Source organism: Anabrus simplex, chromosome 10, assembly GCF_040414725.1.
Source record: "Anabrus simplex isolate iqAnaSimp1 chromosome 10, ASM4041472v1, whole genome shotgun sequence".
NCBI lineage: Eukaryota > Metazoa > Arthropoda > Insecta > Orthoptera > Tettigoniidae > Anabrus > Anabrus simplex.
Genome location: NC_090274.1, coordinates 79,667,922 through 79,683,353, shown reverse-complemented (window position 1 = coordinate 79,683,353; position 15,432 = coordinate 79,667,922). Strand labels below are relative to the sequence as shown.

The following is a 15,432-nucleotide window of genomic DNA, read 5'->3' as shown; positions in this document are numbered from 1 at the left end:
TTTTGAGATAGGATTTTCTCAAATAATAATTTATTTAATTTCCTAATACGATTTATTGAGACCCACTTTCGTATTTTTACAGAATGCAAATTAATGAAGAACTGTGGGTGAATTCCAGCAGGGAAGAGATAAATAATTTTATTTCAAGATTTTGAAAATATTTATAGAATCTGGAAAGTGCTGATATTTTATTTAATAAATGTTAAAACCCATTTCTTTTTAGTGTTTTCATTTGTCGTCAGTCCTTAGATTGTCCCTGTCCCCTATAATTTAGCGTTGCCTGTAAGAGAACGTTCCGCCTCTGGGACTTTTGCTTACCGGCTGAGCTGCCCGGCAAAACGGGGGCAATACAGACATGGCCCGAGACTGAACTAACTGGAGACAATGAATTACAACAATGGACCAGGCAGAACTAACACTAATGAAGCAGAATAACAAGAAGTAGACTGATGAATATTCTGTTATAAAAATGGGATACAATGGATATTTTAAAGATCCTATAACTTCATATGTCTTAATTCTCTCCCCTAAAGCCTTTGTCCTATAGCTATAAAGCATTATTTTTGCAAAATAGTATTTGAATGACAGAACGCTTCTGAATTCGATGTTTAAGTAACTCCCATAAATGCATTATAAATAAAAATATATAACTCAACAATATAAAAATTTCAGGATTATCCGTATTAATCGACGGTGACAGATTGAATATCCGGTAAAATTTTACTAGTACAATAAGTGGGGAGTTCGTAAGTGAAATCTAACCTGAATGGATGGCAGATGATCATAATAATTGTTATTTTCACCCCGATCATTTCTATAAATATGAAAACCATGGATGAGTGGCACAAGGTGGTCAGCTCAGAGCCATATGGCACTCTGCAAAAGGAAGGAAACCATATCACTAATTACTTAGCTCAGGGTGATGTGTATCTCCACAAATGGCAGGTAATCTCATCATTAATTGGTAAGTTAAAAAATGTGTCTTATCTCAAGTCAGCAATTAAGAAATTTTATGAATCTTTAAACCTCTTCTTATGTAATTCAGTACCAAATTGACACAGCAATTCTCTTAGACTTTTTAAAAGAAGTCATTTATGTTGCGCATGATATTTGTAGACTGCTGAAATGAGAATCAGTATCACATAGCGCCTGAGGTGAGATCAAAGTGGGAAGCAGTAGATATGATCTGGTCGACTGAAACCTATAGAAGCATCTAAAATTTATGATATACAATGGACTAAGCTACGTAGACAATGGCCTGCCCTCTGCCTTTTATACCACCGAAAAAGAATACACACAAAAGGCCTTTGCTGGTTTGAGTGTGCCTCTGCACAAGATATGTTTAGAAAGAAGAAAGCTAATATAAACTCCATCCAAAAATAGAAACATGCATTTAGTGTGTGAAAAGTATGTATAAGCAACATTTATATGGTCATCATAATACAAGATTGTACACTAAAGTAGCCTATTGTGTCCTGTTACACAAGAACTACAAACAGCAAAATTTGAACCTCAAAGAGTTAACGAATTTGGGCAATCCTCGGTTGTGTGCATGGTTCTACTCTGACTAATGAGAGAGTGTAAGCAGGTACTGGTAGTTTTGAGGACTGAAGTGAATATTTCTTGCCATTAGTTGTGAATGTAGAGTAGGAACATGACAATGTATCACATAACAGACGAGAAGACTCTAACCACCTACAAAATCAAATGAAACTTCCAGAATTCGTAGTTTCCATCACAAACCATGTTTGTGAGTCAAACCTTAGGCTATAACGAGCGATTGCAGGACCTGCTGATACAAGGACTCGGTTAAGAGCACCAATCCGAGATTATACAATTATTTTCCAGGTATTATCAAAGATCGTTTCACATAGTAACCAACAAAGGTAACCTACAGTTCAAAAATCACTACTGCATTAAATGTTTGAAAACAGGATATGCACTTGTGCTACTTAGTAACATCAGTGATTAAGATAACAATTTTGAAATAATATCATTACATAATTATTTATCTACCTTTAAGAGATAATAGATTCACTTACTTGAATTCTGAATTTTTTAAGCAACCTGCACAAATTTGAAACTTCACTTGCAGCTGTCCATTTTATTAGTTTATACTAATTGTGTAAATGTGTTTGCAATCAACACACTACACGAACTTGACTAAAATGAAAAGTGGGAATTGGTGACAATCAGCAAGTGTGACCACAACACTGGAACAAACATAAAATCAATACCAAATTTTTTAATGCTTACAACAAGTTATATTTGAAAACTATGATATCTAGGATGTAGCACTATTGATCTGAACGTTCCATTACTAGAACACATTATCTGCTTTGGCATCCACAAATGGAGGAATCTGACTTAACACACAAGAGAACAGTAAAGATCATAATAAAGGAATCTATCCAAATAAATAATTTAAAATTACATTTTTGAGTTATCGCACCATTGAAATCAGCCAGTATTATATTGATTAATGAAAATAATTACATTAGTTTGAAAATATTATATTGTTTACAATGTTCATAAAACTTAACCATTTTGAATTTGTAGATTTAGTTGATAACTTACAAACATGACTGCTTCTGTGTTTCACTGTTGGAACGAAAGTACACAAATACTGAGAATATCTGGGGGTAATAGCTATAGATGGCATTTCAGATGATAAGAATTTGATGAACAAATGATGGGGTAAAAGTGAAAGAAAGAACACATTTTTTATGGTTGCTTAACGGTATTGTAAACAAATACACTTCAATAATGTCTACGTTTACCAGAGATTATTTTTGTAGATATACATTCAATAAAACTACACGACAGAACATTAAATATGATCTTAAAGTTTTTGAATGTTTTAAACAATTTTAATCAATAGAAATTTAAGATAGTAGTGTGTAAATGTAACCTTGTAAAGAAAGAATTCAACTGGTGAAAATGGCCAGCTTTTGCAGATAAACCAACCACTACTCAACACAACTGTGAATAGGTACAACACATTCCATATTGTATAGGATTTGTAGTGTACGTACTTTGTTTCTTCTTTGATGTATGGCAACAGCTGATCATCAGTATGTTCTTCTATGCATATTTCCTCCTTAATATCATTGGACAGCTATAAGTAACAAATAAGAAAAGTAAAGGAATCAAAATGTATAAGCCTAAACAAGAAACAGCTGAGAAAATAAATTTCATAAAGGCAAAAAAGAGTATAATTAATTTATCTCCCATTTAAAAAATATAAGAATGGAAAGGAACAAACAAATCATAATCACTTTAAATGCAAAAGAGGTGTCTACCTTGCTGGCAAATGGTACACAAAAATACATTATCAAGCACTAAATTTTAAATGTACAGAGAAGAAGACAATTTTACACAATTCAGCATTATACAATTTACTCTTTTTTTTTTTAACACAGAGCTCATCCTTAATAAATTTATATTCTTTACTAATTTTGACTGATAATATTGTCTGTATTTACAAACATAATCAACTCATATATAACATGTGGAATTACTTCAAATAATACTTTACAACTGCTATTTGATTAAAAATTACATTAATTTTTTTTTTCCCCCTCCTTGGAACATAACTTGCAAAACAACCTGCTGTGTCATAACCTGAGTCACTTTTGCCACTGCTTTTTGGACAACTGATAAGAGAGATAAGAACATGAAAAGGAACACACTGTAGGATAGCAGTAGACAAGGTAGCACAGAAGAGGAGAAATATTTGTAAATATGTAAATTTAAAATTGCCCACATATTTGTGAATATTCAGCAGAGTATATGTACACATACATGTGGGGATGGAGGCACTTCCGGGTATGAGTACAAGTACAATTTAAGGAAAATAGATAATTATAACAATAATAATAATAATAATATTAATAACTACTCTCTCCAAATCATTAAGAAATACTATTCATTGCTTCCATTTCTCTTTCAGTTGATTCCTATTTCTACAATGACTAGCTACTTTTCTTTATCCTATTTTATTCACATTCTCCCTCTTATATTCACATTCCTCTGTTCCCATCTTTCTATACATGGCTTGACTTGTCACCTCTTTGTTCATTTCCATGTTGCTATATACTTCCTTTCCCAAACCACTTCACTGTAATATCAAATAATCCCACATTATTCCTACCACTTTCCCAACAAGTAGACAATACTTAAATCATAACCATAGAAATATCCATCATTCCTCTCTGTACATCACATTAAGACCAAGAAAAATAAATAAATAAATAAATAAATAAATAAATAAATAAATAAATAAATAAATAAATAAATAAATAAATAAATAAATAAATAAATAAATAAATAAATAAATAAATAAATAAATAAATAAATAAATAAATAAATAAATAAATAAATAAATAAATCAATCAATCAATCAATCAATCAACAACACTTACGACTGACAGTTTTTTATGTAGAAAAGGATTGTGGAAATGTATGAAACAAATCCCTTGGTAAATTATTTCAATCACTAAATCATCTTCCTATAAGTGAACATTTGCCAAAATTTGTCCCCTTTAATTCCAACTTATCTTCATGCTGTGACCTTTCCTGCATATAAGCAACATGACTTAAATGTATTCTATTCATCAACTAATGTCATTCCAAGCCATCCCTCCTATTACATTTTAGAATATAATGCTTAATCGAACTGCTTGTCTCCTTTCTCCAAGTCTTCCCACTGAAACTTTCCAATATCTCTGTAATACAACTCTTTTGAGATAAAGCACCCACAAGAAATGGAGCTGTTTCTGTGAATTATTTCCTGGCCTCTAATCAAGTAATACCGGTAAGGGTCTCATACTATCATTGTGGCTCTGCTGGAGATTTATATGCCCTCTCTTTTATAAACCCTAAATTACCTCATAATCATATTAAGAGATCTGTAAATTTTATTTTCGATCCTGTTTATGTGATTACCACAATGAAGATCTATCCTTATTACGAATACCTAGGTACTTACAGAGATCACCATAAGGAACTTTAACCCCATCAACACAATAATTAAACCAGAGAGGACTCTTTCAACTTGTAAAACACAGAACCTGACTTTATAACCCATTTACCAATGTCCATCTTACAATATTGTCAAGGTCTTTTTTCTTCACTCATAATCCTGAAACTTTTTTGTTACAAAGAGCCTCATCTCTGATTTCAGTTCCTTATTCATATTGTTTATATATATCAGGAAATAAGGTTTCATAATATTGCCCTGTGGGACCCAATACCATAATTGTTACAGGATCAAATAAAGCTTCACGTACTCTAATGCTCTGACTACTATTTTCTAGAAATACACCAGACGTGACCAAATTATTAGGGTAAAAGATATATTTCTATCTTTATATAAATGATTGACCATTATAGCCTAATCCTTGAAAAATGTTTGGTGGTAGAGTTACCCCTTGGGATATTCCTGTCCTCACTAATACTTTTTTCCATATAGAGACTACAGGGAAAACCACAATGTAATTTCATTATTCAGATGTTTTTGACATTTTTGTTAGTGCTCATGTTCTGCTGTTTATCATCTATATCTACATATTGTTGCTGTATGGAAGTAAATAATGTGACCAATTGTTAAGTCTGCATTCTGTAAGTTACATGCATTATTGATACTATTTACAAGTTCAGCTGATATTTTTAGGAGTGGTTCTAGAGAACTCTCAAATTCTGAAGTTATGGGGAGACGAAAGGACCTTTCGCCAAGAAAGATAGGCACTGTCAGAGAGCTACTTGTTGATGAACGTTATTCACAACAAAAGATAGCTTCCAGATTGCAAATATCGCAGCAATCTGTTAGTAGAAATAAAAAAGGGGAAGACAAGAGGAAGACAAAATGTCAACAATGTGTTGGAAACTGTGGACGAAAGAAGAAACTAACTCCAAAGAGTAAGTGAAAACTGATTAATTTGTCAGTAAGCAATTGCAAGGCTAATAGTTCGAATTAAATGAGAAATTAGAAAAGCTGTTTAATGCTGGAATGAAAGCAAGACGACCTCGAAGAAAAGCAAAGATTACTCCTGCTATGGCTGCAAAGAGGTTCCAGTGGGGCATGGCTCTCCAGAATTGGTCATCTGATGACTGGAAAAAGGCAAATCCTTGACAATTACTGTAATTCCTAAATTATCATTCATTATTCCATTTCTAAAACAATCTAACTGATGTAACCATACAGCACAGTACAAAGATGAAATTTTCTATGAAACTGTGCAGCTTGTTGCATTTTATGATAGGCTTATTTGTTTAAATTATTTCAGGTTTGTTTTACTGACGAATCGGTATTTCCTGTCGAAAAAGAGACAAGTCAATATGTCAAAAGGAAAGAAGGAGAAGAATTCCATCCAGATTCTGTGAAGCAGGGAATTAAGCATCCAAACTCGGTGATGGTCTGGGGTGTGAACGATTATATATTGTAGAAGGCACTATGAGACGTGAAGAGTATAGTATTAAGAATCTGTTTGCTACATCAGGTGCAAGAGTGGATAGATCAAAGTGAATTTGCCACAAAGCAATAAAAAGTAATGGACTGGGCATACCCTCAAACAGTATTTTACACTGACTCTTTAAACGTCATCATGAAATCAGATCTGAACGAGCTTCTCAATCAAGCCGATGTTTACATCTTGCTGGAATCTACAAGATGAGTTTCAGTGGAATACTGTTTCCCAAGCCTGAACTACCTTCTATCGATCCAGTTAGTAATTTCGTAAATGTGTATAATATAATCAGAAAGAATGCATTCAAAGAGCTTGCAAGCAACACCAGTCAAGATGACTAGTGCGTAATTATTGGCTTTATATTTATCACGTTTTCTTTATACACAGTGTGTTACTACACTAATTCTTCATTCATCTGGTATAGCTGCTTCATGTATACTTTCATCAATTAAGAACTGCAGATTTGATTGTATATCTCAACGAATTGATTTTCGTACATGCCCAGAAATTTTACCAATCCCAGCGGCATTTCAAGCTTTAATTTTTTGTATCTTATTTTCAATTTTTTATCGCAGGCTCGTAGGTCCATGTGGACATTGCCAAGTAATTTCAAAGAATTGGGTGAAATTGTCATCTGCATCAGGTACTGCGAAAGGGCATGACCACACCTTTTGGTGACATCTCCTGTGGCTCACGGGTGACGAGTGCGATGCCCACCGACTAATGGAGTATACACATTCTCATGTTGTATAATTGCTACTCCATACCTTTCTCAGTCTGTCGACATTCAACACCATAGATAGCAACAAGACGTAGTACAATGCAGTATAGTCTGGACTTCAGTTGTAGTGGCATCCTCCAGTCACAGAGTGTGCCTGTGACTTCCCTTCATCTCATCCATGCTGCCTTTATCATAAATCGCACTTCCACAACTTTTTTTGCCAGTTGCTTTACGTCGGACCGATACAGATAGGTCTTATGGCGACGATGGGACAGGGAAGGGCTAGGAGTGGGAAGGAAGCGGCCGTGGCCTTAATTAAGGTATAGCCCCAGCATTTGCCTGGTGTGAAAGTGGGAAACCACGGAAAACCATTTTCAGGGCTGACGACAGTGGGGTTCTAACTTACTATCTCCCGAGTACTGGATACTGGCCGCACTTAAGACTTCAACAACTACCTCACTATCAGTCTTTAGGCAAGATAATAGACACCTGAATCAACTTCGATGGAGCCATTAGATTGTTCGGACGACTCCAGGTGTTCACTCTTCGTTTTGTTCATTCTAAGGTTATACTGTGAGAAACAGGTATTCCAATCTTCACCTTGATGCCGCAGTCCCATTCTGGGTCAATCAGCAAGTGCAATATCATCTGCATATAAGAGAGTCCTAAGAATACACTTGTGCAGTTCTTATGTGTAGGTATCCATGCTGACAACAAAGAGCAATAGGGACATTGTGGAACATTGGTGTTATGACGGATTTTAAGGAGTTTGAAGGTGTTTGGCTATCTAACAGACTTACCATTAGGCCAAGGAGTGGCGACATTCATTACTTGTATCTTGTGGAGCTGTCTGAGACTCTCTCAAATGTATAAATGTATTATGTAACCCAGTAATTCCTGTTAGTTAGCCAATATGCCGTGAGCACAACACTTCTCTGGTTGCCTGTGTGTACGCTCCTGCCACCTAGGTGTGTCCACCGAAACTTATATTTTTAATCGTCATCTTGCTTGCTGAAAGACAATGGTGTGTGATGGCAGTTGTTATCTTGGTTGATTGGAAGGAGCAATCTTTCTCATAACTGCGACTGGACAAAGTTAAATAGCATTTCCAGCAAACCAGAAGAAATGTGGGTGCAGTTTGACCCAGGTTAAGGTAATCGCCGCCCAACAATATGCCAAAGCATGCTTTGATGGTTTACTGATTTGCCGACAACTGTAAGTATTAATATTTTTCTTCCTTCTACGGAACCAGAAATGGTGCGATGGATACTGCATTGAGAGTAAAATTATAACAGGTAATATGAAACGAATATGAATAAGGTTATTGCGGGAATACGTACATATTTCAATCTAAACGAAATTTATGTTTGAAAAGAATGTTCTGAGTTTCAGGTCATCTCCACTGTATTGTGATCTAATGTCAATCAATCTTTGCGGTTTCGAAGTAAGTATTAACCTGGTAATCTCGTTTGACATCTATCTCAAAATTAATATAAATTTTATTAATTGTGTTCAAAGGTGATACGTTATGGGGTAGTAAAAATGGTTATTAATCCGTGATGTATGATTTATTAACGTCATCTTGTGGATTAAGGATATGGTGGTTTAATTTGTTTGTTTCATATTAATTGTTTTATTCACCTGAAAACCACCAAACTGGAGTGTAAATGAAGGAAGTGAAAACAGAATCTTATAACTAACTCGGTTCTTTTTGGTCAGCCATTATTTCCTGGTCATGTGATTTTGTTGGCATGGTTACCGAATGTAAACCGTTGTGGGGCGTGTGCTCTGTTGTTTGATATTTGACGTACTTTCGCTTTTTGGGAGCTAACAAATGACGTTCGACTATGGGGAGATTGTAATTGATTCTTTCGGGTAACGGACGTGCTTTATGATTTGTGCTGATCGTGCCTACGTCTTTCCCTCCGATTTGGCGTTTGGTATTTAATGATACGTCGATATTAAATCATTTTCTTCTCTTAGGTTTATTATGGGGTTCTTCTTTATCTTGAACCCCCTAATTTATTTAATTACTGAACCTTAAACCCGTGACATTCATTATTCCTATTTACTACTGGTGCAAATGAGGTAGTCACTAAGGATCTGTTTTCCACTAGATATTATGAACTTTTTTTTTTTTTTTTTTTTTGCTAGTTGCTTTACATCGCACCGGCACAGATAGGTCTTATGGCGACGATGGGACAGGGAAGGGCTAGGAGTGGGAAGGAAGCGGCCGTGGCCTTAATTAAGGTACAGCCCCAGCATTTGCCTGGCGTGAAAATGGGAAACCACGGAAAACCATTTTCAGGGCTGACGACAGTGGGGTTCGAACCTACTATCTCCCGAATACTGGATACTGGCCACACTTAAACGACTGCAGCTATCGAGCTCGGTAGATATTATGAACTAAAGATTCTTCAAGTCATGGAGTGGTTATTAACATAATTTGGTTAGGTTATTTTCAAGAAATTGTGGAACTTCCAAATTTTAAGGTACCGTTATGATGGGCTACTTGGACCCTTGAGGTGTTACTTGGACCCACATGAAAGAAAAGTTTTCATCGTCTGAAGCCCGTTATACAATACGATATCCAAGTAGTTCACTGTTCCTTCCGTTAGGTGGCATCACAATGCAGGGCTATGCACGTTCGAACTAGTTTTGCAGTAATCCACTAAGAAACAGCACAGTCTATACAGTGGTTTGACAAAAGTGACGCGATTTTTTCACTGCAAACTTTTATCTGTCTACTGTATTTTCATGGAAGCCAGAACATTGGTAAGTAAAGATGTAAACCATTACATACAGGGCATTAACATGCTGTAGGAATCTTTCTCAGATGTAGCAATATTTTTGTAGAATTTTTTATTTATAGAGTGAGTAAACATAACCAGGAGTTCCGGGCTACTTGAACCCACGTCTACGTGGGTCCAAGTAGGCCGCAACATTTAACTTATCTTACAGAATGCGATAACTGGTCTGTTTCCATATTTCATAAACTTTAAAATGTAACTTTGTTCTCTTTCCTTTACAGATATGAGCATTATGGTATACAAATATAAAAGACTGTCTGGAAGTTGAAAATACGCAGATTATACTGACCAACAGCTTGAAGAATATTTAGCAGTGATTCATTCAGGGCAAATGTCGCAAAGGAAAGCTGAAGAAGTCTTTAAAATAAGTCGATCAACCATGAAGAGAAAAGAAAACAAATCCAGTCAGAAACCAGGACATCCCAAAGTATTTACTGAAAAAGAGGAGCTAACCTTCGCTAGTGTGTGATTTCGGATATCCCATTGACGAATTTGATTTCAGATTTATTGTGAAGTCTTACTTAGCTATGCATGGTAGAACTGGAACAGCTTTTAAAGACAATCTTCCAGGGTGTGATTGGGTGAAATTATTTTTGAACAGGCACCCCCAGTTAACAGTAAGATTTGCTGCTAATATAAAGCGGGCTCGTGCAGCAGTGGATGAAAATGTTATCAGTGAATACATTGACAATATGAGTGATTTACTTGACGGTATCCCCCAGAAAACTTTTACAATTACGACGAGACCAACACGAGTGACGATCCTGGGAAAAAGAAGGTTATTTGTCGCAGAGGATGTAAATATCCAGAAAGGATATTGAACTCTACGAAATCCATCACCAGTGTCATGTTCTGTGGTAATGCAGCAGGAACCTCACTTCCTCCTTACGTCATTTATAAGGCCGAGAATCTTTGGGCACATGAACTGAAAACGGACCCACTGGAGCTCGTTACATGGTTGGATTGATTTGGCAATTTTTGAAGAGTGGTTCGTTTCTCATGTCCTACCAATCCTTAAGAAGCAAGAAGGGAAGAAGGTCCTCATTGGCGATAATTTGACTTCTCATTTCTATGTGAATGTTATCAAACTGTGTGAGGAAAATAATATTCACTTTGTCAGTTTGCCACCAAACTCCTCCCATTTAACTCAGCCCCTGGATTTTGCTTACTTCAGGCCTCTTAAAATGAAATGGAGGGACATTCTCACTAGATGGAAACAATCATAAGCTGGGAAAAGGATTTCAACATTGCCAAAAGATCAGTTCCCAATGCTGCTGAAAAGACTCCTACAGGAATTAGCCTCAAACTTATCCGACTATTTAAAGTCTGGGTTCAGGAAGTCGGGAACATTTCCAATAAATAAAGAGGAAATTATTAGTCGATTACCTAATCAAGATAGATCTGCAAACTTGAATTTGATTGGAGAAGCATTCCTGGCACAGCTTGAGGAAAAGAGGAGTGAATTTGTTAGCAGTACTCCTCGCATCAAAAGAAGGAAGAAATTACAAGTGCCCCCTGCAAAAAGTATTTCTGAAAGTGACATTCAGACACAAGAACCTTCAACTCCTAAGCGAGTTTGCCCACCTAGAAAAGACAAAAGGAAAAAGAAGGGAAAAGAAGTAACATCATCCTCTCAGGATGATGATAGTTTCAGCCTGCAGTTTTCTGGACACAGTGATCTATGCATTTCTACTAGTGAGGATGAATTTGTAAGTCCTTTGGAACAAAATGTCGCCGCTTCCAGCAAAGAAAATGGTAAAGATAAACCTTCATTGAATAATGTGGGAGAAGGAGATTTTGTTCGTGTTCTATGAAATGGGAAAGTTTCCAGGTCTAGTACTGAGTACTCGCAGTGATGGTGCCATTGTAGATTGTATGGAGCCTACCAAAAAAGCCTGGAGATGGCCGAAAGAGGACACACTTCTTTATAAATGGCGTGATATTAAGTTAAAAAATTAATCCTCCTAAGTTAATTAACAGAAGTTTATTTACACTCCAGCTGTAAGACTTTGCAGCCTGTGTAGTGTTAAAATAAAAATTAATCTCTTAGTTAATTGAAATGAATTAGTGACATTAGAACAAAATACAGCACAGAGGTATTAAGATTTTGTTATAAAAATATCTTGTTCAAATCTAAAATAAGTTGTCTAGTGCCTATCATCTGGTGGTTATTAAAATGTTCGCTGTTTGTTTTTCAGTGTAATCGAATGGTGTTATTAACGAAACAGCCCAAAGATGAATGTTATTTCGACCCAATTTTCAAAAAGCTCCCCTGTACCTTGTGTTCAATACATACCAATAAAACTATCTTCGAGCTTTAAAATAACACCTACAATTACATAAAATAAAAGTTTTGGGACCTATTTAAAATTTGTATTTGCCTAATAAAGCTAAAAAGTGGAAAAGAACTTGAAAATTGGGTCCAAGTAACCCGTGTTGGCGGAACATTGTATTAATTGCAAATAATTGGTTCACGTTGGGACCGTTATACGTAAAATCTGTCTTTTTATTTTATTCTAATTGAAGCCCAAAGAGAATTGCTTAGTTAAATTGATTAATTTAGGACATTGTCATTACGTGTTAATGATGTCGGAAACCATTCAAGGTACTTATTTCAATTAACTGTTTTCTTGCTTGGGACTGGTTCTTATTATTTCAGACGGTATAAACGTTTTTCATTTGTTCTGCTTGACCTCGTAGGCTTAGCTCAACCACTTAATGCAACGACATTTGAATCGTTCACCCGAAAAACGTTGTATCCAACAAAAAGTAAATTTTGCAGGAGGACAAAAAAACGGTTTAATGCTTAACTATTATTATTTTTGAACATAAACTGGATTTGTAAGGTAACACTACCATTAAACAATGTAATGTGAAGTTGTCAACACAGTATGGTACATTTACAACATGATTATCGGCAACACAAACAATTTTCAGCAGGAATAACATTGTATGTTGCTAGTTACAACGTTGTTCTTATGAAATACACTCACAATATTATCTGAAATCCCTTCAACAAAATAGAACACAGCAGTAAAAATAATCAGAATACCTGAGTACAGTAATATCACACTTCTGCAGAAAACTTGTGTCTCATTATCATTGCAAAATTGGTTGCAATACACTATAACTTGTAAAGTCAGATAGTTACGATTTCATATCACAAAAACGACTATTACACACTGGGGTGTAAAACATTATTCATTTAGTAAGTTTTCATAGAAACCTCTCTTTTCAGCAGGAATATACTGACACATGTCCAACAGATGCTTTTTTTTTTTGCACTCCTGATTGGTATAGGTGTTCCATATAAAACCTGAAAAGCTGAAATGTTCATAGGTGGCAAATTTATGTTTCTAGTTCATCTTGTCTTCTTTGCCAAGCATTGATATACCCAAGGTTGTAAAATATTATGACTTTTTGTTCCTCTAAGTGTAGTGGGATCATCGGACGACATTTGAAGCCATGCATATGCTGTTATTTTGAACGACCCCTTGCTTAAGCTGGTATCAAGTACGGTAAGATCCTTGAAATCTTCACTTTCCATCACGCAAACCAGAAAACCACGTTTTGGCATTTGCAATCACAGGTACTCAGTCGAATGGCTCATACACAGGGAATAAATTTTGTTCCTCTCTAATCATGGAGAAGTTCCTGTCACAGGGCAAGAAACTGTGCCCTGTGACAAGGAATTTTTGATCTTCAACAGTAAAATACTTGCAGACAATCAGATTCTGGTACAGAGCAATCATTCGCCAGTTATTATTCTGACCAATACAACGGTCAGACCAGACTATCAAATTACGAATTTCACCAGCTTTAAGTGCCTTGAAGTGCGTAGTAACATATTTCAGTATGCAAGAAGATATTTCTGCTTACCCCTTCTGGCAATACTTTCATGCCAGAAATACATGAAAGCAGTATTGTTACCCATATTATGGATTGCTAGGTTGTAGCACGAGTACTGATGTTGGTAGAACACAGAAGAATGGTGTAATTGTGGACAAAATAGCACTTGCTGAAGATGTACACACAAGGTCACTACATTTTTGTTGGTTTTGCTATTATCAGAATCAGCTGCAAGTATTTTGTACGCTAGTTCAGCTCTAGTGTGGTGAATTGTGCTTTCAATTTCAATCTGTTTACATTCCTCTTCAGATCAGGCTGCAGTCATCCGAATGAACAATCTGTCACAGTATGAACAGGAATCGGACCTGGGAATTCCAAATTTCAATTGAAAATCACTTCTAAAGGTGTCTCTATATGTGCTTTCAGTGACATTAACATTAGGATATTTCTCCTAGAAAAGTTCATACATTTTCCGCACATTCAGTTGTGGACTTAAGAAAGAGTTCACACTCTTATGCCTGGAGTAGTAACTTTCCTGTTTTGGAAATGACTCAATATGTCTTTTTACTTAGTCTTTGTCACAATTAGGAATTCTGTTTGGCCTGTTGGAATGCTTTCCTCTTTTGTGCTGAAGAGGCAAGTTGGCTTTCATTTTTTCAATCAAGATTTGCACTCTACGAGGTGTAATACTATACACATTGCACAATGTCTTCTGACAAACCTGTACCCTACCATTTTCCAGAGGTAAGTAGTAAAGAACTGAACACTGGCGACGAGATACTTCTTCTGGGGTAGTCTGTCTCTTTACTTCCCCTACTTCAATGCATTGGTGAGCCAAAAATGTTGTTCGGTTATCATAATTAAGCCCACAGAACGTCTGGAACAACTTTATTTTACTATTCGCAGGTACATTTCCGCACGAAAACTTGCAGTGGCAAACTTTTTCCTAAAAATAAAAGAAAAAACTCAATTGAATCGGAATAAATTAGACCTACATTTAGCATATAAAAGCTTACTTGTTGTTTGTGAACTAGAGGCAAATTGTTTTCATCATGAAAATGAAATCATATGATCTGTACTATTGCAACAACAGCTACATAGCCTAAACATTTTAACGTGCCTATATTTCAAAATAAGAATTGCTCTATAACCATGATATTGTTCCAGAAGTGCATCAGGCTTGTATAAGTATGGGTTCTAAATATTTTACATAGGTAAATTCAATACTGACCGATCAGTTAATATACTTTAAGCATTATATGGATCGGAATCAGTTACAACGTTGTTCTACTTACCACACTTGGTGGTAGGTTTCCAGGAACAGGTTGCTTGTTTTTCAAAATATATGGGCATCCGCTGTCCTTCAGTGCCTTTCATCTGTTATCCTTCCAATTAGCAAGATTAACTTTCCGCTTTTACCTTTATTTAGTCTTTTTGATCACTGTTTGTTAGCGACACAACAACAGAGTTGGCCATGTTGCTTGTAGTTACAACGTTGTTCTACTAAACGGTAATTTGAAATATTCATCATGGTGCCAACTGTTATTTTCTGCAAGAACAATGTTTCCCATCGCATGTAGGATAC

At 35.7% G+C, this 15,432-nt stretch overlaps 1 long non-coding RNA gene across 1 annotated transcript in view; it reads right to left on the bottom strand.

The window, feature by feature from the left end:
• Positions 1–2,042: 2,042 nt before the first annotated feature.
• Positions 2,043–15,432, bottom strand: part of LOC136882328 (uncharacterized) — a 43,648-nt gene continuing 30,258 nt past the window's right edge. The window contains exons 3-4 of the long non-coding RNA XR_010861143.2: positions 3,036–3,118; positions 2,043–2,213 (exon numbers count right to left, since the gene is read on the bottom strand). This is a non-coding gene — a long non-coding RNA (uncharacterized lncRNA). The remainder of the gene's footprint in view (positions 2,214–3,035; positions 3,119–15,432) is intronic.